This window comes from Vulpes lagopus, chromosome 16 (assembly GCF_018345385.1).
Source record: "Vulpes lagopus strain Blue_001 chromosome 16, ASM1834538v1, whole genome shotgun sequence".
Taxonomy (NCBI): Eukaryota; Metazoa; Chordata; class Mammalia; order Carnivora; family Canidae; genus Vulpes; species Vulpes lagopus.
In genome coordinates, this window is record NC_054839.1 from 30,677,030 (window position 1) to 30,701,168 (window position 24,139).

Sequence of the window (24,139 nt, forward strand, 5' to 3'; positions counted from 1 at the left end):
AGAATGAAAGCCAACATAACTCATATAATTATTATTTGCTCCAACAGCAAAGGCAAATCAAGAAATGTTAAAATGTGTATCACTGAAGTCATTTACTGAAGATAAATAAAGTTATTAAAAAACAACAAATTATCATCGAGAGAACCTCACTGAAGCACTTCAAATATTTCTGGGTAAATGCCTAACCACAGAAAAAAATTCTAATGTTGCACCTGAAGTTCCCACTGCCCTGTGAGCGGCTAGGTAGCTTCCTGGGTCTCCTAGGGAAAGTATGCAGCTGGCCCTGTGGGCTCAGTTGCCCTTCAAGCCCAATCTGAGAAGGCTCAAGCAAATACACTCTCAAAAGTGAAGACATTCTTTAGGGATTGTGCAAAGGAATTTGGCAGCTGTACTTTCCTCATGAGGTGTGGCATAAAGAGTAAGTTCCTCAGCCAGGGGCATGAGATTATTTACAGCTTCTTTAGAAGAAATTAATATTACATTGTTCTTATCTAAAAATTCACAGTTACATTAAAATGCCTGTAGCCTTCTTCTGCTCTTGATATCTTTAATACATTAAAACAGAAATCATAACAAAACAAAACTTAGCCTGGCTAATGTTACTTGTAATGAACCAAGAAAAGAGTGGAACTCATATAGGACATTTTGCCTAAATACAATTTCTACTTCTCTTTTTTCTTTCCTCCTTCCCTCCATGAGCTCTGGTGAAACAGCTCCTGTTCTCGGTGCATTCTGACAACCCAGGAAGGAGGAGGACTCTAGTACCCCTTATATCCCAAGAGAAACAAGAGGTCTTGGACCCGAACAGGCCCTTCAGAGGATTCTTTTTCAATCCTAAATGGCACTATGTGTGCAGAGAGATATAATCCTTTAACCATAACCTTCTTTCCACAGGCCACGTCATTCATGGGAAAAGTCAAAGGCTTCAGAGCAATTTGGTTCCTGCCCCCACCGTTTTATCTCAAGGGTTCCTACCAGATCCAAACTGACATCACTATCTATTTTTGATGTGTGGTTCTAGCTTACTTTGGACAGAATACAATACCTGATGATAAAGGTGCTGTAACTCTGTTGGCCTGCAAGGGGAAATACTACTTGTCTACTGGAGGGGAGGAGTCTTGCACTGAGTGAGAGACTCTGGGAGACAACAGAGGTGAGCTGAGCTGTCACCCTGGGTAAGGGCTTAGTCTTTTGTTAATTCTCAGTGGGAGTCAATCGTCATGGCCCCATGAATCATTTGTGAACTATGCATAACCCTTATGAGTGCCAACAGTTGAGTGGGTGGGGCACTGAGGATATTTGTTGTTGTTGTTTTGATTTTTTGCACTAAGGAAGACTCTCTGACTTGTCCATGGGTAGGGCTACATGAAATAATAGGCCAGTTCCTGGAGGCCGGAAAGACAAAAACTGAAAGACAAGAGGATACTGGGAGAAAGAAGTCAAACAAAACACCTGTAGGTTATCAAGACCCTTTGGGACTAGACCAGAGTTACTTCAGGGACAGAAAGCTGTACTGTCTGTGATCATTTATTTTTGTGGGTGCTAAGGCAATAATTATTCCTGAATGGCAGTTTGTAGACTTCCCCTCTTCCCAGGACCTATTAGAGCACTTGAGAATTGCCCACTCAACATTACCCTCTAATGCCTGTATTGCCCAGGTCCATCTTCAGGAGGAAATTCCTCAGAACAAAAGAACAACCACATGCCATAGGTCCTGCACACAACAGAGAAGGAAATTGATGTGTTTTAAACGTTTATTGCATGGTAAAGAAGAAGGTGATCAAAAAGAAAGATGGCAGGAGAAGGATTGTGAATTGGAGAGACAGTAATTGGGGTTAAGAGGGTGAGACACTCCTTAGAGTCATTGGGCACAAGGGAAGCGCTCTATCAAAAAAAAAAATGATTGCATCGCCTTACCAGCATAAAAGCACTTTGAGCACACACTACTATCTAGCATATTGACTTCTTTTTTGCACTTTTTTGTATTTTTGTGTTGTGCAGGTTATGCATGGATAACCCAGTCCTACCTACTTTCTAAGATGTCTTATTCACAAAGGCTAGATGATTAGGAACTACAATTTTCAGAATCCCTTCCAGCAAGGTTTTGCATTACATTCTGCCTACAAAAGACTCACATAAGTTTTGGACAGTGGGAGAGAAGCAGAGACCATAATATTGTTCCTTGCCACTGGCAGGCATGTCATATGCTTTAGCAAAAGGTAGATTTAAGATGCTTCTAGGAGCTTCTGGTATGCTTTCTATGAATTATTTCATTTCAGTGGTGAACATGTAGCTGATTCAAGGTCCTGCAATTCCTCCAAATCCTAATTTCCTGAAAGCCATCAGCAGCTCTGTTTAACCTTTATCCTTCCAGGCCTTTCTGTTTCCTTAGCAGATATTTGACTAACATGTATTCCTTATAAAGCATAATATACCTAGTAGAATTGTAAAAGGAATAAAAAGGAATTAAAAGGAATTAAAAGTATTAATTTTAATTACTTTAGTTGATAAGTAAAATTTTTTCTTAATAAATATATTAGTTTATAATTAATTCTTTTCAGTTAATTGGTATATAATTCAAATGTCTGGTTCTAAAATAATTTTATTTCAATATTTAGCCTTAATAGCTATAAGAACTAAAAAAAGACATCTCACAAAAATATATAGATAAAAATAGAAGATGCAACTCATTAGCTATGCTTACTAAATTACAATATGCAAGAAAATCATGATATGCAGAAAATTATGGGACTTTCTAGAAGGACATTAAATAATATCTAAATGAAATGTAAACAGATCATGCAGGATGCCTGGGTGGCTCAGTGGTTCAGCATCTGCCTTTGGCTCAGAGCGTGATCCCGGACCAGAGATTTGAGTTCCACATTGGACTCCCTACAAGGAGCCTGCTTCTCCCTCTCCCTCTGTGTCTCTGCCTTTCTCTCTGTGTCTCTCATGAGTAAATAAATAAAATCTTTTTTTAAAAAAAGGAAACAGATCCTGTGTTCTTGGATAGGAAGGTTTAATATTATAAAGATTGTAATTTTCTCGAAAATAATCTACAGACTTAATGAAATTCCAAACAAAACATCAATAGAACTCTTCATGGAAATTGATGCATCGATTCTAAAACCTACATGGATGAGGAAGAGAACACCCAAGTACTTTCTGAATAAGAAGGCGGTAGTAGGGTGCAGGACTTCTCTCAACAGATATAAAAACTTGTTATAAAGCTATGGTAATTAATATAGTGGTATATAGGGATAGATACATTGATTAATTGGACAAATACAACAGAAGGAAATTCACACAAATATTTGCCTTTGGTATACAGGAGAGTTGTATGTATTAAGCCTCCTGATCCATTGTACTTTGTTATGGCAGCCCTAGCTAACTAATGGTCTCTAAGCCAGAATTTCTAAAACATTTTTTTTAAGATTTTATTTATTTATTCATAGAGACACAGAGAGAGAGAGAGAGGCAGAGACACAGGTAGAGGGAGAAGCAGGCTCCATGCAGGGAGCCAGATGTGGGACTCAATCCCAGGACTCCAGGATCACACCTCAGGCTGCAGGCAGCGCTAAACCACTGTGCCACCGGGGCTGCCCTAAGCCAGAATTTCTAATAGTCACTCCTCCTCTGTATTTCCAAGTTTATGAGAGTACAGCAAAGCCTGGAACACACTGACATGTTCTGAAGAATGACTTCTGTGTAGCCGCCCTGGCATCATTTGGAAGAAAAAGGAAGCTGATTAACACTATTAGATTCCAAACTCTCGGGGCACCTGGGTAGCTCAATAGTTGAGCATTTGCCTTTGGCTCAAGTCATGATCCCGGGCCGGGGTCCTAGGATGGAGTCCCACATCAGGCTCCCCAGAGGGAGACTTCCTCCCTCTCTGTGTTTCTCATGAATAAATAAATAAATAAATAATTTTTAAAAAGTTTCCAAACTCTCTCACCGAATCTTCTTCTGACCTCACGATTATAAAGTTAAATCTTTCATGATTACCACAAATGTATTCATCAACCCCGCATTTTGCTTCATTTTGGTGATTATCACATATTATCATTTATTATACTGACAACAGCCAACACACTTGTCATCATTAATAGCTAAATAATATTCCTTTATGTTCATGAAATCTATTAAGTGGCTGGCATGAAAAGGTTATGGTGCTGTTACTAGAAATGGGTACCAGGGAAATGACACAAATCACAAGACTGGGAGAGACATTGGAACCAATCTGAAAACCGCACTTCCCATCAAAGCCAGCCCACTCCAGGCTGCTGCTCTTTCTTCCATTCAAAGCCAAGAGAAACTAACAGAGCAACATGGAGGCAGCTAAGCAACACAGACACACAGTCCTAGGGTACAGCTGCACAGCTATGCTCAGAAAGAGGGAAGCCACTTCCCAAGTAATAAGTGACAGGTATAAAAATTTTGCTGAGGATCTTAGAGCAAATGGACTTCAATTTAATGTAGGTAATCAAAGGTCCTTAAGATGCAGAGAAAGAGAATCCTTTACCCTGACTACTATAGGCCCTGATATAAAGCATGACCCACCTGTCTGTGTTCCTTGAGCAGTTTCCCACAGCTGCAGAAAGATAATATGACTGCATGTCTTCTCAAAAGTCAAGCTCAGGAGCATGGCTGCTCCTCCACAGTTAGAGAACCAGGAAGCTCAAGAAAGAGTAGGCCCCACCACAAAAGCACAATTTAGGACTTTGCAAATTTGAATTCAGATTCATGATTAGCCACTGAGAACAGTCCAGAAAGTCTTCACAGCATTGTAATTGTCAGGTGGTGGTAGGTGCATAATGCAGAAGGAAATTAGATAATTCCAATAGGATTTGCCTTAGTAGATCTATGAAAGTTTATTTTAATGATGGCTTAAAGATCATTGAAAGCCAAATAAACTATTATTTTCTACCTTTAAACATTTCCAAATTTATTATAAATCCTAAAAAGCAGAAAAAAAATTGGTCAAAAATAACAATAGCAAAAAGCCTTTGGGGATGCCTGGGTGGCTCAGTGGTTGAGTGTCTGCCTTCAGGTCTGGGCATGATCTCCGGGTCCTGGGATTAAGTCCTGCATTGGGTTCCCTGTGGGAAGCCTGCTTTTCCCCTCTGCCTGTGTCTCTGCCTCTTTCTTTGTGTCTCTCATAAATTTATTTATTCATCTTATTCATTCATTATTTATTCAATCTTTTTTTTAAAAAAGCCTTTGTCAATATTTAGGTCAGCTTCTTAGATGATAAATTAATTAATGACTGTGCTGGGTGTGTTCTAAAAATTCACAGTAACATATAAGCTGTTTATCTAGTACAGTTTTTTCTAGACTTGAGATTTGCTATTTTTTAAGGTAATAGACTAGTAGAGAGGTTTTAGGTTTACAGAAAAATTAGGTGAAAGTACAGAGATCTCATATATCCCCTTAACCATTCCACCTTTCTAGTTTCTTCTATTATTAACCTCTTGTATTAATATGTTCTAATGGCATGCACCTGGGTAGCTCAGTGATTGAGCATCTGGCTTCAACTTAGGTCATGATCCCGGGGTCCTGGGATTGAGTCCTGCATCAGGCTCCCCACAGGGAGTCTGCTTCTGCCTCTGTTTTGTCTCTGCCTTTGTCTCTGCCTCTGTTTCTGTGTCTCTCATGAATAAATAAAATCTTTTAAAAAATATGGTCTAATGATCTTTCTTGGGATAGGTGCCATTAACAACACAAGTAGGCAATGATACATGGGTGTCCTTTGAAAGCTCAGACAATGTATACACATTTTGTTGGCTCTGTAATGAGCCAACACTGATATATTATTATTAACTTTATTACTGAAGTCCATAGTAAAATCCCCTGTGCTTCACCTATTCCCTCTCCCCTTCCCCACGAAATCCTTGGTAACCACTAATTTTTTTTACTGTCTCTATAGATTTGCCTCCTAAACACATAATATATAGTTTTTTTCAAAGAAGCTTCTTTCATTTAGCAGTATGAATTTAAGGTTCAACTTGCTATTTTCATGTAGGGAGTGATGAATAATAGAAGAGGATAAAGCAAACACAAACAATTAAAAAAAAGAAACTACTCTTAGTGCTTTACCAATATGTAGTGTGCATAGGGCTCGCACACACACACACATCCCAGTCATTTAGGATTTACATTCAACAATAGGAACGTGCCAAGCATGGAACCACTGAGCTGCAGAGTAAAGACTGTTTCCATATTCAATATATAGTCTTCGTTCAATCATAGATGAAAATCTCATGCTGGTGACTTTAAAATTTGTTCTCCTATTAAAATACTATTTATGGGGTGGAAAGCAAGTATAGAGAATTTGCAAACAAGTTCTGAAATCTTTTTTAGTAGATGTGCTTGCTGTAATGGAAAAAAGGAAGTGATTCTGAAACAATTGAGATATCTTAAAGGATTAAAGCAATGAGTAAATGTGTTTACGCTGTTGAGAGCTAGAGTTCTTACTAAGGAAGAAGAGACATAGAAATACACAACAGGGAATGGCAAGAAAGAACCTCATGGGAATGGATTGGGATTGGAAGTACTGATGTGGACTCTTAATTTCTAAAATATATCAGAATATGTATATACATGCATGTGTTTGTTCACATGTGTTTGCGTATGCATCTATATGTGTGAGCATATACATATATATGTATATATATATTTCCTAACTTTGCATACTGAAAGGGCAAGAAGCAAAGACCATACCAAAGTAATCATAAACATACTGAATACCACAATTTGGCCTTTAATACCATTCCAACTAAAGAAAAGGAAATAACGTTGTACTTCATGGAGATATGTTGAGCCAACTACTTGAAAATTAATATCAAATTTATCTGCACAAAGGCTTGCAATATCAATTAGGTTGAAGGTTCAAAGATATAATATGCTATTCACTAATCACCCACAAGCTAGATTCTCCATATACAAGATAAATCAGAGATATATTGTTACGTCAGAAAGTGAAGATGTGCTTTAGGAAAAAAAAAAGCAATGAGGTCTTATAATAAGAACAAGGAACCAACTTGAAAAAAGCCTTCAACTGCCAGGTCAAACTGGGGATAATATTTTTGAGCACCAAAATATTAAATACAGTAATGAATTACAAACTGTTGAAAAATACAAGCTAATGACTATGCTATTGATAAAAATAAATAAATAAATAAATGAGAGAGGAAAGAGGTCTCATGCTTTTAAGGCAGAGTTCTGAGTGATGGCTGGTTAATGTGGAGGGGAATCTGGAGTTGAATCATTTGCAGCATTATAGTAAAGACTAGATCAGACACGAATCATCAATGGATGTTAACTAAATCCAGAGAGGAATTTTGCTGAAAATCATAAACTTGGAATGGACTTAAAGTGCCTATCACAAACTGCCAATTAGTTTCAAGTGAAAAAAAAAAAGTTATTATACAGGGGAGAAGCTAGGTAACACCTTCACTAGACAATTAATAGTAAGGTCAGCAGTGAGGAGCAGATGGCCATTGTGTGCCTCCAGTTAGAATACCTTGAGAAAGACATATCTTTGGATATGAAATATCTAAATTTTTGGATATGAAAAAATGGTTGATAACGTATAACCTGACTCTCATCATAAGGAAATGTCAAACCAATAAGGAATATTCTATTAAAAAGAGGACAAGATTATAGTCTTCAAAAACATTATTGGCATAAAACATAAGGAACAGCTGTGGAAATGTTCCTTATTTCCAGATTAAGGATGCAAGACAATTTGTAGTAATATGCTCCAGGCTAAAGACACAAGACAACTAAACACAATATCTGACCCTGGATTGGATTCTAAATTGGAGGGGAAGATGCTGTAAAGAATATCCCTGGGGCAATTGAATAAGTATAATCACTTAGATAAAACTACTGCACTAATGCTAAATTTACTAAAGTTGATGAGTGAACTATGCTTATGAAAGAAAATATGCTTAAGAAATATACAGTGAAATATTTAGAAAAGTGGTACTGAGTTAAAGGGTTATGGTGTATACAATTTAATATCGGTAATAAAATAAAAATACATAAAGATAGGGAGGCAGCTAATAAAAGCAAATGAGGTAAAATGTTAACCACAGATAAATTTAAGTAAAGGGAATAAAGATGTTCTTTGTATTATTCTTGTTCTTGCAACTTTATGTAAGTTTGAAACTGTTTTCAAATCAAACAACAACATTAAGGAAAATAGCATCTAATGAAATAAATAGTAACAATGAATATTATTCTACTGGAATCCTCATCTGCTATCACCTGGGCAGCTCCTATCCATTCTTTAAAATAGCTGGCCAGGGCATTTCTTTCTCTATGTTACCTTTCCCAACACCTTTGTCTCAAAACAAAACACAACAAAACACTACACCTTCCATATCAGCTAGAATTTCACTCATATTCTAGTTACACGATGAAAATAGCAGTAGCTTAAACAAGACGGAAATGCATTTCCACCCCAACATTGAAGGGGAGGCAGTCTAGGGTTCTTTCTGCTATGTCATCAGTAATCAGACTCTTCTCTTCCTGTCTTGTCATCCTTTTATATTTTTTTAAGAGAGAGGGAGAGAGAGGGAATCCAAGCAGACTCCATGCTGAGCACCGAGCTCAATGTGAAGCTCAATCTTATGACCTCCTGAGATCATAACCTGAGCTGAAATCAAGAGTCAGACACTTAACTGACTGAGCCACCCAGGCACCTAACTTGTCATCCGTTACATATGTTTTCCATTGCTAAGGTCACGTTATCCTCCAGTATTGTCCCTGGAGATCTAGTCATCACATCCACAATCCAGCTGCAAGCCCTAGCTATTTGTCCCCAAGCTAAAGAGACTTCTCAGAAGTCTAATCCCAAACTTCCACTTGCATTATATTAGTCAAAACTTAGTCTCATGGCTACATCTCCTGAAAGGGAGGAGAGAAAATGGAGTCTTTAGCTGGGCATTTTGCCACCTGATATAAAATTCGAGTGCTTTCATAAGAAAGAGGGGAAAATTAATATTGGGTAGGCCATTATCAATCTCTGAATATCATCCTGTTGTGAAATCTGCCATTATTTTATATATATTCTATTATTACCTGTATCAGACCATATTTTTTTTGTATTTATGTCACTATCCCAAACTATAGCATATAATTTTTGGATATGAAATATCTATGCTGGCTTTTTTTTTTTAAAGATTTTATTTATTTATTTATGATAGTCACACAGAGAGAGAGAGAGGCAGAGACACAGGCAGAGGGAGAAGCAGGCTCCATGCACCGGGAGCCCGACGTGGGATTCGATCCCGGGTCTCCAGGATCGCGCCCCAGGCCAAAGGCAGGCGCCAAACCGCTGCGCCACCCAGGGATCCCCTCTATGCTGGCTTTTAAATGTCCCAATGCCTGGCTCAGAGCCAGTCTCACAGTAATTGCTCATGTAAGGTTCATGAAATTAAATGAGTTGACAGGCAGCTATCTGAGATATTAGAGATACATATATTCCACAGGATTATCCCTGCCATTGTGAAGAGAACTTAAGAACTCAGTTCTTAAAGTTTTATGTGTTTATAAGACCCGAGTGCTGACAAATTTTACTGGTGATTATAGGCCATAGAATATAGAAGATGGTAATCATCTGGAAGTTTTAACAGTAAAATGAAATCCGTTTTCCTTAGTTTTGATGACTTGTGCCTTTATAGGCTTCATATGCTGGGTGGTCCTTCATTTATTAAATATTTTAAAACATAAATGTTATAAAACATTTAATGTGAGATATATTTCTGACATCATTTAACCAATCAATAAGGAAATAGGTTAGAAACAATTTTGTTAGCACACTCAACAATGAGCAACAGAATAGGGAAATAGGAAGCAAGGAATGTCAGATGGCTGAGTGATGTTTCATCTCCTCAAGCATATAAGATGCTGCAGAACCCAAGTGATCTTAGAAAAGAGCAAAAGAGGGGTCTTTTTATATAAAAATAGTAACTCAAAAAGAATGATTATACATAGAAAAAAAGACCTTATCACTCATGTCATCACCAAATATATTTGAGTTTTTACTATGTGTCAGGCAATTTGATAGACATGAAATGCAGAATGCCATCAAAGAAAGAAAAAAATTCTTAATTTTATGGAGTCTTTAACAGCAGAAAGTTCTACCAGCTAGTAAGTGATGGAACATGTTTTCAACCCTGGGGTTGTATACTTCCAAAACCCACGCACTCGATCACTACATTTTCACATTAAGAATGAACTCTTTTGGGGGCAACTGGGTTGCTCTGTCAGTTAAATGTCTGCTTCCAGCTCAGGTGATGATCCCAGTGTCCTGGGATGGAGCTTCTTGTCAGGGTCCTTGCTCAGTGAGGTGTATGCTTGTCCCTTTCCCTCTGTCCCCGACCACCACCACTCATGTTCTCTTGCTCTTCCTGGCATGCTATCTCTCTCTCTCTACAAAAAAAAAAAAAAAAAAAAAAAAACTCTTCTCAAAAACCTCTTATCTTAAATTTTGGGTCTACAGTCAAGTGGTGGTTGAAGATCCTAAAATGTTGCCTTTATTACATGCTATTTCCATTAAAAAATGAATCTGCTGGTAATGAGTAAGAGAACTAAAACAATTTTTTAAGTGAAGTAAAATGTTCATTGATATTTTATTTGTATAGTCTCACTTTATTGAATTTTATATACATGAGTCACCAAAATTTTGCAGCGTTCAGATTGATACACGATTGTCTCAACATAAAAAACAACATTCCAAACCGCAGAGCAATTGTTTGGATATTTTTTTTCTAATTGATGTCAAACATTACCAGAGTTTTCCCCTATATTGATCAGAATTTGAAACTATGAGCAACCTCAGCATAGCTGCCAGGGATATCAGATAAAATATTACCCCAATAAAAGGTGGGGCTCCAAAATGAGTTAAACAAAAGCCATGCCAAAAAAGATAAACACACATCCTCCTTTGAAGATTACTGCCAAGTGTCTTTAAAATAATGCCAAGGAAAACTTCTCATCCAGGTTTACTTCATCTCCACCTTCCCTTTTTTATTACTTTTATTTATTTTTATTTTTTAAAAGGTTTTATTTATTTATTCATGAGAGACACGGAGAGAGAGGCAGAGACACAGGCAGAGGGAGAAGCAGGACCCCCGCGGGGAGCCCAATGTGGGAGTCGATCCTGGACCCAGGATCACAACCTGAACCCAAGGCAGGCACCCAACCACTGAGCCACCCAGGCATCCCACCACCTTCCCTTTTAATTCAAAGTACCCTGGATGTCACTTGCAACTCAACAGTTTTATCTTGAGCTTTAAAACATATCAGGGAACTGACTGAAATCCAAGTGATGCTTTTATTGTGTCACCTGACCATCACCTGATGGAATATAGGCAAGGTCTGTGAAGTTGAGGTGTCTGGCCATATATTTGAGATCACAAAAGGTCAGGGTTGGACAAGTTCACTGTGTATACATGTGCTTCCTTGTTGGTCTGTCGAGTACCTTCTTTTCTGAGAAGAGGACAAGGGCATCTCTGACTGGTTGTCACACCTAGCTAGATTCCCTGATTAATAGACCTATTGTGGGAAGCTGTCCAGCTTGAACTGTGAGATCATCAAACCCTAGAAAAGCCTAAAAAATATCACTTGGCCACACATACTCTGCTTCCTGCCAAAAGGAATTTTAAGTGGCTCTGAATCACACTTCGAGAGCACCAGCCCAGAATGACCACAAAGCATTTCCTTCCTCATTTAGAGTATCAACATGAATTATCTCCCAAAATAATGACTCTTAGTATGGGAGCAAGCTTTGATTATTGTTCTTTTTTATAAGACCAGGGGAAAGACAGACATTTATTGCCTCAGATGCTCAAGAATGACCACAAATAAAACTAGTATGATGTCTCTGGTTCAAATGGAGCACTTTACCCCTGAAATCCAAATATTAATTTAACTTCCTGTTTTAAAAAATTACTGTGTTATATCCTAATAAAGTTAAAATGTGCTTGTATTAAAGCCTATATGCTAATTTGACTGTATTAGCCTACTGGCTAAAAATGGTTTCAACTTAAGCCTAAAACCTGCACATCATCACATTTGTAGAATTATTAAATTTAGGAAAATACCAGGTCCAAGCAGAAGACATAGAAACAAACTTAAAAATGTACTCGGTTCCTTGAGACTGAGTTCAATGGTGCTGGTGGCTCAGGAGGGAGAGGGGATTCAGACCTATGGACCACAAATGGTTGGTTTTAAAAGGGGCAACAGCTCCCAGGTTCTTTTTTTTTTTTTTTTTTTTTTTTTTAAATTTTTTTTAAATTTTTTATTTATTTATGATAGTCACAGAGAGAGAGAGAGAGAGAGGCAGAGACATAGGCAGAGGGAGAAGCAGGCTCCATGCACCGGGAGCCTGATGTGGGATTCGATCCCGGGTCTCCAGGATCACGCCCTGGGCCAAAGGCAAGCGCCAAACCACTGCGCCACCCAGGGATCCCCAGCTCCCAGGTTCTAAAAGAGACCATAAGCATAAACTTCCTGAGCTTTTTTTAAATAAACATATTCCTTTGAGTTGGACATGTCTCCATATAAAATACAGAGGCACATTTCACTTTGGGGCATTAGAGGGAAACAAAGTGAGAAAGTAAGAAAAATGATGAACACTATTCTTTTCACTTCAAGGTGAAATGCGTCCTTCTATTACTTTCCAGGAGGAAAGGCTGTCACATGGTAGCCGGTTTCAAAATAAACCAGTTTGGATTTTTTTCACAATACTTCAATCCCACTTCTCAGGAACAAATCTGTAGCTGGAAACTCAGAGAATCATCATCTCCCATGGAGGCAGAAAACAATAGTGAAGCAGTGAATCAGGTTTGAGAAGGGTTTGGGTTACACTTGCCTATTATTCAAGGCCTATTTAAATTCTTTTTAGGAAATTACTTTCCCAATTACACATAGTAGCACATTTTCCACTGTTATTATGAACAGGAAGCAACAACTCTGACTTCAGCTTCCTTTTTAAAGACACTAATGGGAAGGTCATGGCTTTCAGAAAGAAAAGAAAAAGTATTCCAATTTGGTGCACACATTTCATCGCCATCTCTCCAAAAATAAAGTATGTCAGGGATTTTTGTTGTTGCCAATAACAAGTATCATTAAACCTTTCGGGGAGTTCCTAGTCTTTAACACCTTACTTGCTATCTATTTCCACCTTCAAATGGAGCAAAATTTCAGGTGAAGGAAACCTCATCTTCTAAGTGCTACCCTGTGATTATTTTTAATCGTATTTTACATAGGGATTAGCTGGATATTGAGATGATAATGAAGTTTGAACTTGAATTTATAATTGGCCTCATACAATCCTACTTCAAACTTAGGGATTGTTCTTACTGAGAGGAAAAAGAAAACCAACCAATCATTGTGTCCTAGCACATTTCTTCCAAGTATTTGGTGAGGTAATACCTGATTTTAAAATATATATGTGCAATATATGTGTGTTTGTGTGTGGTGTGATAGGTTATTAAGAGTCAGCCATTGTTAGACCAGCAAAGTGATAAATACCAATTGTACTTATTTGAATTATCTTAATGAAATCAAAATATATGTATTTTGAGTGTTGGTGTACATTTGGTCTTTATTTGCAATGGTGAATGAGTATAAATTTATTTCTTAGGTCTCTTCTTGGTCCTTACAATCTGGGGGTTTATATGTTAAATGTTGCTTGGTGCCTTTAGTTCTTCATAGAGTAAAAATGAGTCTGAAAAAGTAACATTGTAAATGTCTTTCATGTCTTCTGAAGTTCCAAAACTTAACAGCCTTCATAAATTCTATAGGTTATTAGAATTAAAATAATGGTAATAATGAAGATGATGGTGATAATGGCAGCACTTTTTTCACTTTCATCTTTAGGTTTTATGTTTGTGATACTCAAATAATGGTTCTAGAAATGCAGCAAGCTGTACTCCCCTCCCCCCGCCAAAAAATATTTGTCTGAAACAGAAAGGGAAAGTAAATGCCCTAATAAGATACTGTAAACACATTTACAGTTTGTACAGTTATCACTAGAACGTAAGCCCCACAAAAGAATCAGCTTTCACTGCCTTGCTCATTATGACTTCCCCATCACTGGGAGGGTGTTCAGTCTTATTTGTATGCATGTAAGCAAGCCTTGAGTAAGGGGACGAAAAATTTGTCCTCACCTTGAGACAGAAATCACCACTAACAACTAAAATCAACAGGAGAGTTTAAATTCCAAATATTCTAAATATTCTGACTCATTTACTGGCTAGTCTGGGCTAACCAATCAGAGCTCCCAAGAAAATGCACTGATCATACTGAGCCTCTTCTCTGACCCTATAAGCTATGAGAGCCACGAAAAAATTACTACTATGCCCATTTTATAGATGAGAAAATTGGTTTACTCTAATTTCCATAGATGTAACTGGCAGAGATGAAACAATCTCTATCTCTCTGAACTCAAAGTCTGGGGGCTTTACCACTATTTTAGCTCTAGAACATTTAAGCCAAGGTAAGGAACAAAATATGAGGTACAGGAATTTAAATACTGATCACCTATGTTACTTTCTCATGCCATGACCAACACTCATGACTAATGGATGGAAGAAAAGACAGTATTAGAGAGTATACAGTTTTTAACACCTTGATTGAAACAGAGTAAGATCCATCACTGCAGTATAACTATTTCTAAATTGTAAATGAAATACATGATGTCAAGTACTCTTCACCTCAACGCTTCTCTAGGCATCTTGTCACAGAGCAGATTCTGATTTGGCTGATTGGAGGTGAGGCCCTAGATTCTGCATTCCTAACAAGCTCCTGGAAGATGCTGATCTCCTGATCCACAGACAACTCTGTAAGTAAGGAAGATTTTTACCTGATACCTGTTTGAATATGAGAACTGCATCTCTCTGCTTTGTCAAATGAAGCAAGACCTTTTCAGGTTCCACCAGCTGAAAACAGGTATGGCAATAGCCAGTTGTACCAGAAATCATAGCAATCACAACAGGCTTAAAATGAGATTTGGGAGATTAGAATTGGGGTTTAGGTGGAGTAATAATTATGCAGATTCTAAACACCTCCCTTTTGGTTTCCCTATTAAACCTGCTATATTCCCTGAATTTCTCATCACCCATAAAACTAGAATATAAACACCACAGTAATGGAGTTTAGTACAGCATAATAGTAGATAATGCTAAGAATCATGATTTTTCCAAGATTGTGGTTCCCAGAAGCCGAGAAGCAGAGTGTAGGGAGAATAGGGATTGGAAGAAGGTGGTCAAAATGTACAAACTTCTAGTTATAAGAGATATAAATATTAGGGATATAATGTATCACATGCCGATTATAGTTAATATTGTTGTATGATATATATATATATATCATATATGTATGTATATATATAAGTCGTTAAGAAAGAAGATCCTAAAAGCCCTCATTACAAGGAATTTTTCTTTCTTTTTTCTTTTTTGTATCTATATAAGATGATAGACATTAACTATATTTACTGTGGTAATCACTTCATGTTGTATAAAAGTCAAATCATTATGCTCTATACCTTAAACTTATACAGTGCTGTATGTCAATTATATCTCAATGAAACTGGGAAAGAAAAATAATCATGAGTTTTCATGGCATTTAGAGTACTATGGAGCATCACCCTATTTATTTTTTATCTGATGTGTGATTCCTCACCTGCTCATTTGAAAGATAGCAAAGAAGTTATGATTACATTAGTATCTTTCTTGCTTTTTACCATGTCATTTATTAAGAGCATACAATGTGTAGATAGCCTACTAAGTATTTAAGTGAATTATTATCCAGTAGATAGCTTCAGGAAGAAACTAAACATCTCTTTCCCAGCTACTGGCTGTCAGAAACTCATTGAAGTGGATGATGAACACAAACTTCATACCTTTTATGAGAAGTATATGGCCACAGAAGTTGCTGCTGATGCTCTGGGTGAATAATGGAAAGGTTATGTGGTCAGAATCAGTGGTGGCAATGACAAGGCTTCTCTATGAAGCAGGGTGTCTTGACCCATGGCTGTGTCTGCCTGCTGCTGAATAAGGGGGCATTCCTGCTATCAACCAAGGAGGACTGGAGAGAGAAAGTGCAAATCTGTTTGGCGTTGCTTTGTGGATGCCAATCTCAGTGTTTCTCAACTTCGTCATTATTTTAAAAAGGATATTCCTGAACTCACCGATATTGCTGTACCTCATTGTCTGGGACCGAAAAAAGCTAGCAGAATCCACAAACTTTTCAGTCTCTCTAAAGAAGATGATGTCTGCCAATATGTTGTGAGAAAGCCCCCCAACGAAGAAGGTAAGAAACCTAGAACCAAAGCACCCGAGATTCAGCATCTTGTTACTCCACCTGTCCTCCAACACAAATGTTGGTGTATTGCTTTGAAGAAACAGCTCACTAAGAAAAAGAAGGAAGAGGCTCCAGGATATGCTACACTTTTGGCCAAGAGAATGAAGGAGGCCAAAGCAAAATGCCAGGAACAGATTCTCTTGGCCAACATTTGTGTACTATCATTACACTCATTTCAAGGATGAGACTCCTAAGGTTTATGGAGAAGATGCAATTTTCCCAAGGTTATGTGGCTGATAAGAGGGAGTTGGGGTTTCCTGAGATCTTCCAGAAACCGAAGCCAAAGCTCTTATCCACTATCCAGACAGTCCCTTTTCTGAAAGAAAGGAGTACATTTTGTTTTGCATATTTGCAGAGAGCAAGTTTGAGGATTCTTTCTACAAGTCACTTTCAAATCAAGAAGACATTTTCAGCGTATTGTGGGAAGTCCCGCTACTCGTTTTAGACTAGATCACCAATAACCTCAAGTGTGCCTGATTGTGATTCACATCATGGTGAATTTTAACAGTGCACATCTTTGTTCTTTGGGTGGTTCTTTCGTTTGCTCTTGTGAGGAATCCTTTTACACCATGTATCTATCAGCTCCAAGTTTAATTTGTAACTGCAGTTAACCATAAGCAATGTCTTCCCTCTGCCAGCCATTCCATTCTGAACCATGTCTCTACCATGGTAAGTGTTTAAGTACATAGGAGTTTGTTTTTGTTTTTGTTTGCTTGTTTTTTCATCATGTAAATCTAGACTTCTCATCTGGATCATCAGTCATATAGTTATAGGCTTTTAGAATGGGCTGGATCAGGAAGCAGAAACCTAGAGAATAAAGACACCTCAGTAGAATGAGCATTCCAGAGAGTCCCAGGCAGTGTCCAGAAGCCCAGAGTGGCATAATGATTCAGCAGTGGGTAGCAAATGGGTGTCTCAACAGCAGGAACAAAGTAATGGGGGACTCCAGTGAATGTAAAGGTAGATGTGGTTGATATCAGGGGCAGATGCTACAGGACCACACAGGAAGCATTAGGCACTTGTCCTTCAGAGGAATGCAAAGAACTTTGGTCCTAGAGGACCTATTAATGAAGTTCAAGGCAAGGGCTTGTTTTTTCAAAAAATCAAAGTTTAAAATTAAGTGTCTGAGGAGGAAATCGTGGCATGTAGGCCTTTAAATCATAGATGTAGATTTCTGAAATTTCTTCCAGCCCAGAATGGAATTACACTTCCAGTCAAGAATGCACCTGATACTCTGGGGGATCTGCTATGGGAATTTAACAAATATGGGTTTAGAAAGCCAAGCAGATTGCTAAAATTACATCTTTTTTCGAACTTCTAATTCACTACTTGAAATAAATGAGCTCCTTTGTGATAAGTACTATATCTTAAGAAACTGAACAAATGGAGATGGCTTTGAAATACCTAGATAAACATTTAAGTGTATTTTGAATTGTATCTCATTTTACAGCTTGATTAATAGTTAGCTTGGACCCAGGATGGCAAAGGCTGCTGTCTGTTGCAAAAGAGCTCATCTCCCTTCCTCCTGGGCACATGACTGTGCAGAATAAAGAATACAGCTCTCTGTCTCCTTTACAGCTAGATATAGCCCTGTGACTAAGCTCTGGCCAATGGAATGTGAGTAGAATGTTGAGTGAAGCACCATGAAGGGTACTTAAATGGCAGGAGCATGCCCTCCTCTCTTTCTTCATTCCCAATATCTGGATAGAGATATGCTGGCTCGACTTGAGAAATGGAGGCCATGGGATAGAAGAGCACCACCAGAATCCTGGATCTCTGAGCATTTTAAGAATCAGAGCTGCCTGACATTAAAGTCATTGAATGGCTACATGCAGGCATTAATGGAAGAAAAATGAATTTTGTTGATTCAAGTGTTATTATTGAGTTTTACTGAAAGTCACAAACAAAAATGAAATTCTAAATAATACACAGAACCATCATCTTTGCAAAAGTCTCATCAAGAGTTAAGTGGTCATAGTGGCTATCAATGTCCAAGGTGGTGAGATGAGGATTATCAGTTCCCAAATTATTTAACATTCCACTTCATGCAACATCCAATAGAGCAGTGAAATTAACATTCCCAGAATAAACATGATTACTTCCATCACTATTTCTTAAGAAATTTTCACAGTTACCAAATTTTCTTACATAAATATAAGATTTACCTTGAATAACCTTTATATGCCTATTGCTTAGCACAAAAAGCTTTGTTAAAAATCAAAGGAACTGAAGGGAAAAAAATAACTAGTGAACCAGAAAACTTCCCACTATTGAACAAAACGGCTAGTAGACTATAAGATGAGAGAGAAGGTTTATACTAATCTTTCTCTGGCAGCCACAGTAGTAAAGGTGTTTTTATCAGTGGCTGGATGGATGATTCTCTGCAGAGCTGTGAACAAAAAGGAAGTTAATAATTGACACCCACTGTCCTTCTGGGTGGGTTCTTCATAATATTTTCTAGCACTATCAACTGTTTTTTAAAAATTTTTATTATTTATTTTTAAAAATGTATTCATTTGAGAAAGAGAGAGAGCAAGCATGGGGGCGGGGGAGCAGGGAGAAGGAGAGGAAGAGAATCTCAAGCAAACTCCATACTCAGCACGAAGCGTGATGTGGGGCCCCGTCTCACAACCCTGAGATCATGGCCTGAGCTGAAAACAAGAGTCAGGGGCTTAACTGACTGAGCCACTCAGTTGCTCCACTCTCAAGTGTTTTTAGCCCTAACATTCTTTATAATGTTCCTCGGCTGCCCTCTACACACACACCTACACACTCCTCTCATTAAGGCATGATTCTACTTTCCAGACTTTCCCTCTCATCTCATTAACATAATAGGAGTTGATACTTACACAGTCTTTAAATATAGCTCATTCAACCCTATGAAGTATGTGACTGTGAGGTACCCTTATTATCCCATTTTAAAGATGAGAGTGTGAGTCATTAAGCTAGTAAATCATGGAGTTAGAATCCAAACATAGGCAGTCTGGCTCAAAGTGAGTCTGTTCTACAAACACATTCTACATTCTATTCCCTTGGGAATATTTGTGAAATAAATATGGTTGGCATTATTTATCAGATAATCACATCTTTCACAAAACACAGCTCCTTAGTCTAGCTAAAATGTCTTCTTGGGCTGCCTGGGTGGCTCAGTCAGTAAAGTGTCCAACTCCCCCACCTGCTGTTCCCCTGGCTCATGCACACATGCTCTCTCTCTCTCTCTCAAATAAATAAATAAATCCTTTTAATAAATATGTAAATACATAAATAAAATGTGTCTTCTTAAGGAGAATCAGCAATCTATTGGAAGAGTACTTTGGGAAGGGGGCCTGTGTATCTCCAAATCACACTCAACCAGTTGGTATAAGTTGGTTGTCCATCAGAATCCTATGTGTAACTCTGCTTGAGATACTAACAATATGAACATTAAAAAGTAAATTAATTTTGCAATTTTTTGTACAAGGTTAGTAAGAGTGACCCCTGATATACCTGAGCACGATATATTCAAATTTTCCAAAAGGTTCTCTTTTCTCTTTTATGAGGCTCAAGTCCTTGATCTAAGGTAACTGTTGGAATTTTATGATTTCCAGCTTAGTACTGAGCTGCTGTTCTTCAATATCACTTATGCTTCATTGTTATCTTTACTTTACTATTGATTTTTTTCTCTATGCTGCTAGCCTTTTGAATCTGGCAAATATAGACATTAAGAAGACTTTTTATCTATTTGTGATCATGCTGTAATCTTTATATCTGAGTTCTGATGCTGAGTTTTTCAGTAAGGCACTATCCAGGGATATAACAATAACTGATATTTTACATTCTGTACAATGTATTTTTTTGTTCTGGATTGCAGATGAAGAAAGTGATATTCAGAGAGATACTGTGCATTGCACAGGATTAACCAGGGGTAAGGGCAGAAACCAGAACTCATCCAGATCACCACTCCAAACTTTGTGCTCCTTACATAACACTGTCATGTATTTACCAAATTTAAAGGGCCCATTTTAGCAATAGTAAAAAGTCTATGAATTCTATCTTTGAGGTTATGAAATCAATGAAAATTATGAAACAATTTATAAAATTCACTAAAAACCCAATCCATATTTCCAAAAACATATTCACTTGTATCTTTGGCCAGTACACATTTAATAGTTTTTGTTGCTTACCCGTTCTTCCATTGAAAACTGGGAAACTGACTGACCATATGTAGTGAGAGACAGCAGCCTGTAACAAGGAATTCACTTCAACTCCTGCACATAAGATTAGACCAAAGCAAAGCCCTGCTTTAAAATGCAGCCAATCCATTGCCAGGAACCAATACCAATTTGGCCCAGTTTAAACAGATGAACTGAGCCAGAGATTCCTTTCTTGAGAGTGTCAAACTGAGTTAATAGGAAATTCAGAGCTCTTGTAGAAAGTATCATGACAACTATGATAGTGCACAGTCAACTGAAGTATGAGGAAATGAAAATAAAATTATAAATAACAAGAGCCACCATTGATATGGTACTTACTATGTCTTTCACCATTTTAATGTATTTACCCTACAAAGTAATTACTAGTATTAACAACTCCCACCACCACCCTTTTACTGATGAAAATATTGAGGCACAGAGGAATTAAGAAACTTGTCACAGGCTCTAAGTGGGAGAGCAAGATTGAAATCCAGACCATGTAGCTTTGCTGCCAAATTTGATTTCACACAAAGGCAGCTTAGTGTACAGACACAGAAAAGACAATAAACAACAACACAGTAGGAGAAACAGAAAATCACAAGAGAGACTCAGCAACAGACAGAGAGACAGCGCACAATATACAAGAGGCATCCAGCTCCCAGCCATACACTTTAGCTCCTCTTCTCAGATTCACATGGAATCCCTGATTATGTCTTCACACAGGACAGCTCAGTGGATCTGCTCCTTGTAATTGACAGATCCCTAAGTAAAATAATATGATTCTTTTTGGTACTTTGCAAATACAGTATTTGAAGACACTAAATGTGATATCACTGTGTACTTCTTGTCTGAGGTAAAGATGGGCTCTCTTAAAGATTTATGATCTGATGTGGAAGAGAAGGTAGAAATATACACATGCAAAAGAAATATTTATCTCATGAGGACAATGAGAGTATGATGCAAATTGGAGTTAAAGAAAGCTGAATAAACTTAAAACTGTTGGTAATAAATCATTAAGGATTTCCTGAAGAAATAAGGCATGAGCAGGGATATGTTTGTTGAAGACACAGCTTGAACCAAGATTGGTAGAGAACATTTTGCCTCAATGGAGAGGAAAAAAAGGCATTGCAGGGTTGGATAGTAAAATCTGTGTGTATGTGTGTGCATATGTGCATGGCACATGAGCACATGCTTTTGGAATGCAGAGGAAAGAAAAAGATAAAGCAGAAAATCGAAATGAAGTCAGGTGTTGAACAATTATACAAGAGCCCAAGCCAAGGTAATTAATTTCTCTGGTCTTATAACTATCTGGTATATTTTTGGCTGCTGCCTTAGTTAAAGCATTTAAGACAAACATATTTTATGATCATAAAAGCATTACTGAATTATCATTTTATGATGTTTAATCAAATAATCAAGCATCCTGAAATCAAGTGCCTCCTTGCGAGTTGTCTTCAGGCCATGTTGGGCCTTTCTTGCAGTCCTATGTGTTGGTACATACCAGCCACCAATAATACATATAGACTAAAAAAGCTAATGTTGCTGCTGTCTTTCAATTGGAAATGAGATCATATATATAAAATTAAAACTCCTATACAAGTTTTTTTTAAATTGTTTATACTCATGTCTTATGAAACCAAAAAATTATTTGCTCGTGTCTCCCTGCTTTCTGCACTCCCACCAGACTATCATCTATTCATGTTGTGTCATGAGGTTTCTGTGATTGCAAACAGATCAATTAAAATATAAATTTTCAGGGACACCTGGGTGGCTCAGCAGTTGAGCATCTGCCTTTGGCTCAGGGCATGATCCCAGGACCACATCGGGCACCTTGCAGGGAGCTTGCTTCTCCCTCTGCCTGTGTCTCTGCCTCTCTCTGTGTGTCTCTCATAAGTAAATAAATAAAATCCTTAAAAAATAAAATAAAAATAAATCACCTTGTTAAAACCTACTGAATCTTTGTTGATGTTTAAAAAATAAAATAAAAATAAAATATAAATTTTCAGTTATTTAAGCATATTGATTTTGCCCTAAAAGAGTGCTGGCAATGCTGTGTCTGCACAAATAACATTCTGGTCCTATCTAACCTGGAAAAGCCTCTCGGGCTGAATCCAAGGAACCACGATGCTAAAAGATATAAACTAAAAGTACTAGCAATAGACAAAGACAAAAAATGTGAAGCGATTAATTCATAAATATATTCTCTAGAGCAACTGCCTTACAAAGTACAGCTAAAAACCTTTTTTTGGTGAAGTTGGCCACAGCAACTTCTTGCAAGACACGTCTATGAAGGCAAGGGAAACAAAAGAAAAAAATGAAGTATTGTGACTTCTTCAAGATAAAAAGCTTCTGCACAGCAAAGGAAACAATCAACAAAACTAAAAGACAACCTACAGAATGGGAGAAGATATTCGCAAATGATATATAAGATAAAGGGCTAGTACCCAAGATCTAAAAAGAACTTATCAAACTCAACACCCAAGAAATGAACAATGGGCATGAAATGGGCGGATTGGACAGACATTCCTCAAAAGAAGACCTACACAATGCCAACAAGCACATGAAAAAAATGCTCCATATCACTTGCCATCAGGGAAATACAAATCAAAACTACAATGAGATACCACCTCACACCAGGGAGAATGGAGAACATTAACAAGACGGGAAACAACAAATGTTGGCAAGGAAAGGGGAGAAAGGGGAGAAAGGGGAACCCTCTTGCACAGTTGGTAAGAATGCAAACTGGTACAGCGACTCTGGAAAACAGTGTGGAGGTTCCTCAAGAAGTTAAAATAGAGCTACCCTACAACCCAGCAATTGCACTACTGGGTATTTACTCCAAAGATACAGATAGAATGAAACAATGGGACCCCTGCACCCCCAATGTTATAGCAGCAATGTCCACAAGAGCCAAACTGTGGAAGGAGCCATGATGTCCATTCACAGATGAATGGATAAAGAAGATGTGGTATACACATATATTGGACTATTACTCAGCCATCAGAAAAGAGGAATACCTACCACCTGCTTAGACATGGATGGAGCTGGAGGATATTATGCTGAGTGAAATAAGTTAATCAAAGAAAGACAATCATCATATGATTTCACTCATATGTGGAATAAAAGAAGTAGTGAAAGGGACTATAAAGAAAAGAGTGAAACTGAGTGGGAAAAAAATTAGAGAAGAAGACCAACCATGAAAGACACCTAACTCTGGGACACAAATAAAGGGTTGCAGAAGGGGAGGTGAGTGGGAGGATGGGGTGACTGGGTGATGAGTATTATGAAGGGCACTTGATGGGATGAGCACAGGTGTTATACTATATGTTGGCAAATTGAATCTAAATTAAAAAATTAAAATAAAAATTAAAAAAAACTTTTTTGGGCCTCTTAGTTCAGAAAAACTACAGAATAAAGGATCTATTTTGTTTCTTGTCAGAATATACATACTCTTCTGATGTTTCCTAATCTTTTCCAAGTATGAAAGAAAATGGTCTGAAGGGCTATATGGGTAAATGAAAATTTATAAAATTACAGATGAGCATAGTATGTACAGTGTTTACATACTATAACTGAATTGGCAGATAACT

At 37.6% G+C, this 24,139-nt stretch overlaps 1 protein-coding gene and 1 pseudogene across 16 annotated transcripts in view; one reads left to right on the plus strand and one right to left on the minus strand.

Moving 5' to 3' along the window:
* Positions 1-24,139, minus strand: part of SCEL (sciellin) — a 296,272-nt gene that overhangs the window by 123,610 nt on the left and 148,523 nt on the right. The gene's annotated exons all lie outside the window — the stretch shown is intronic.
* LOC121477169 lies at positions 14,925-16,562 on the plus strand (annotated as a pseudogene).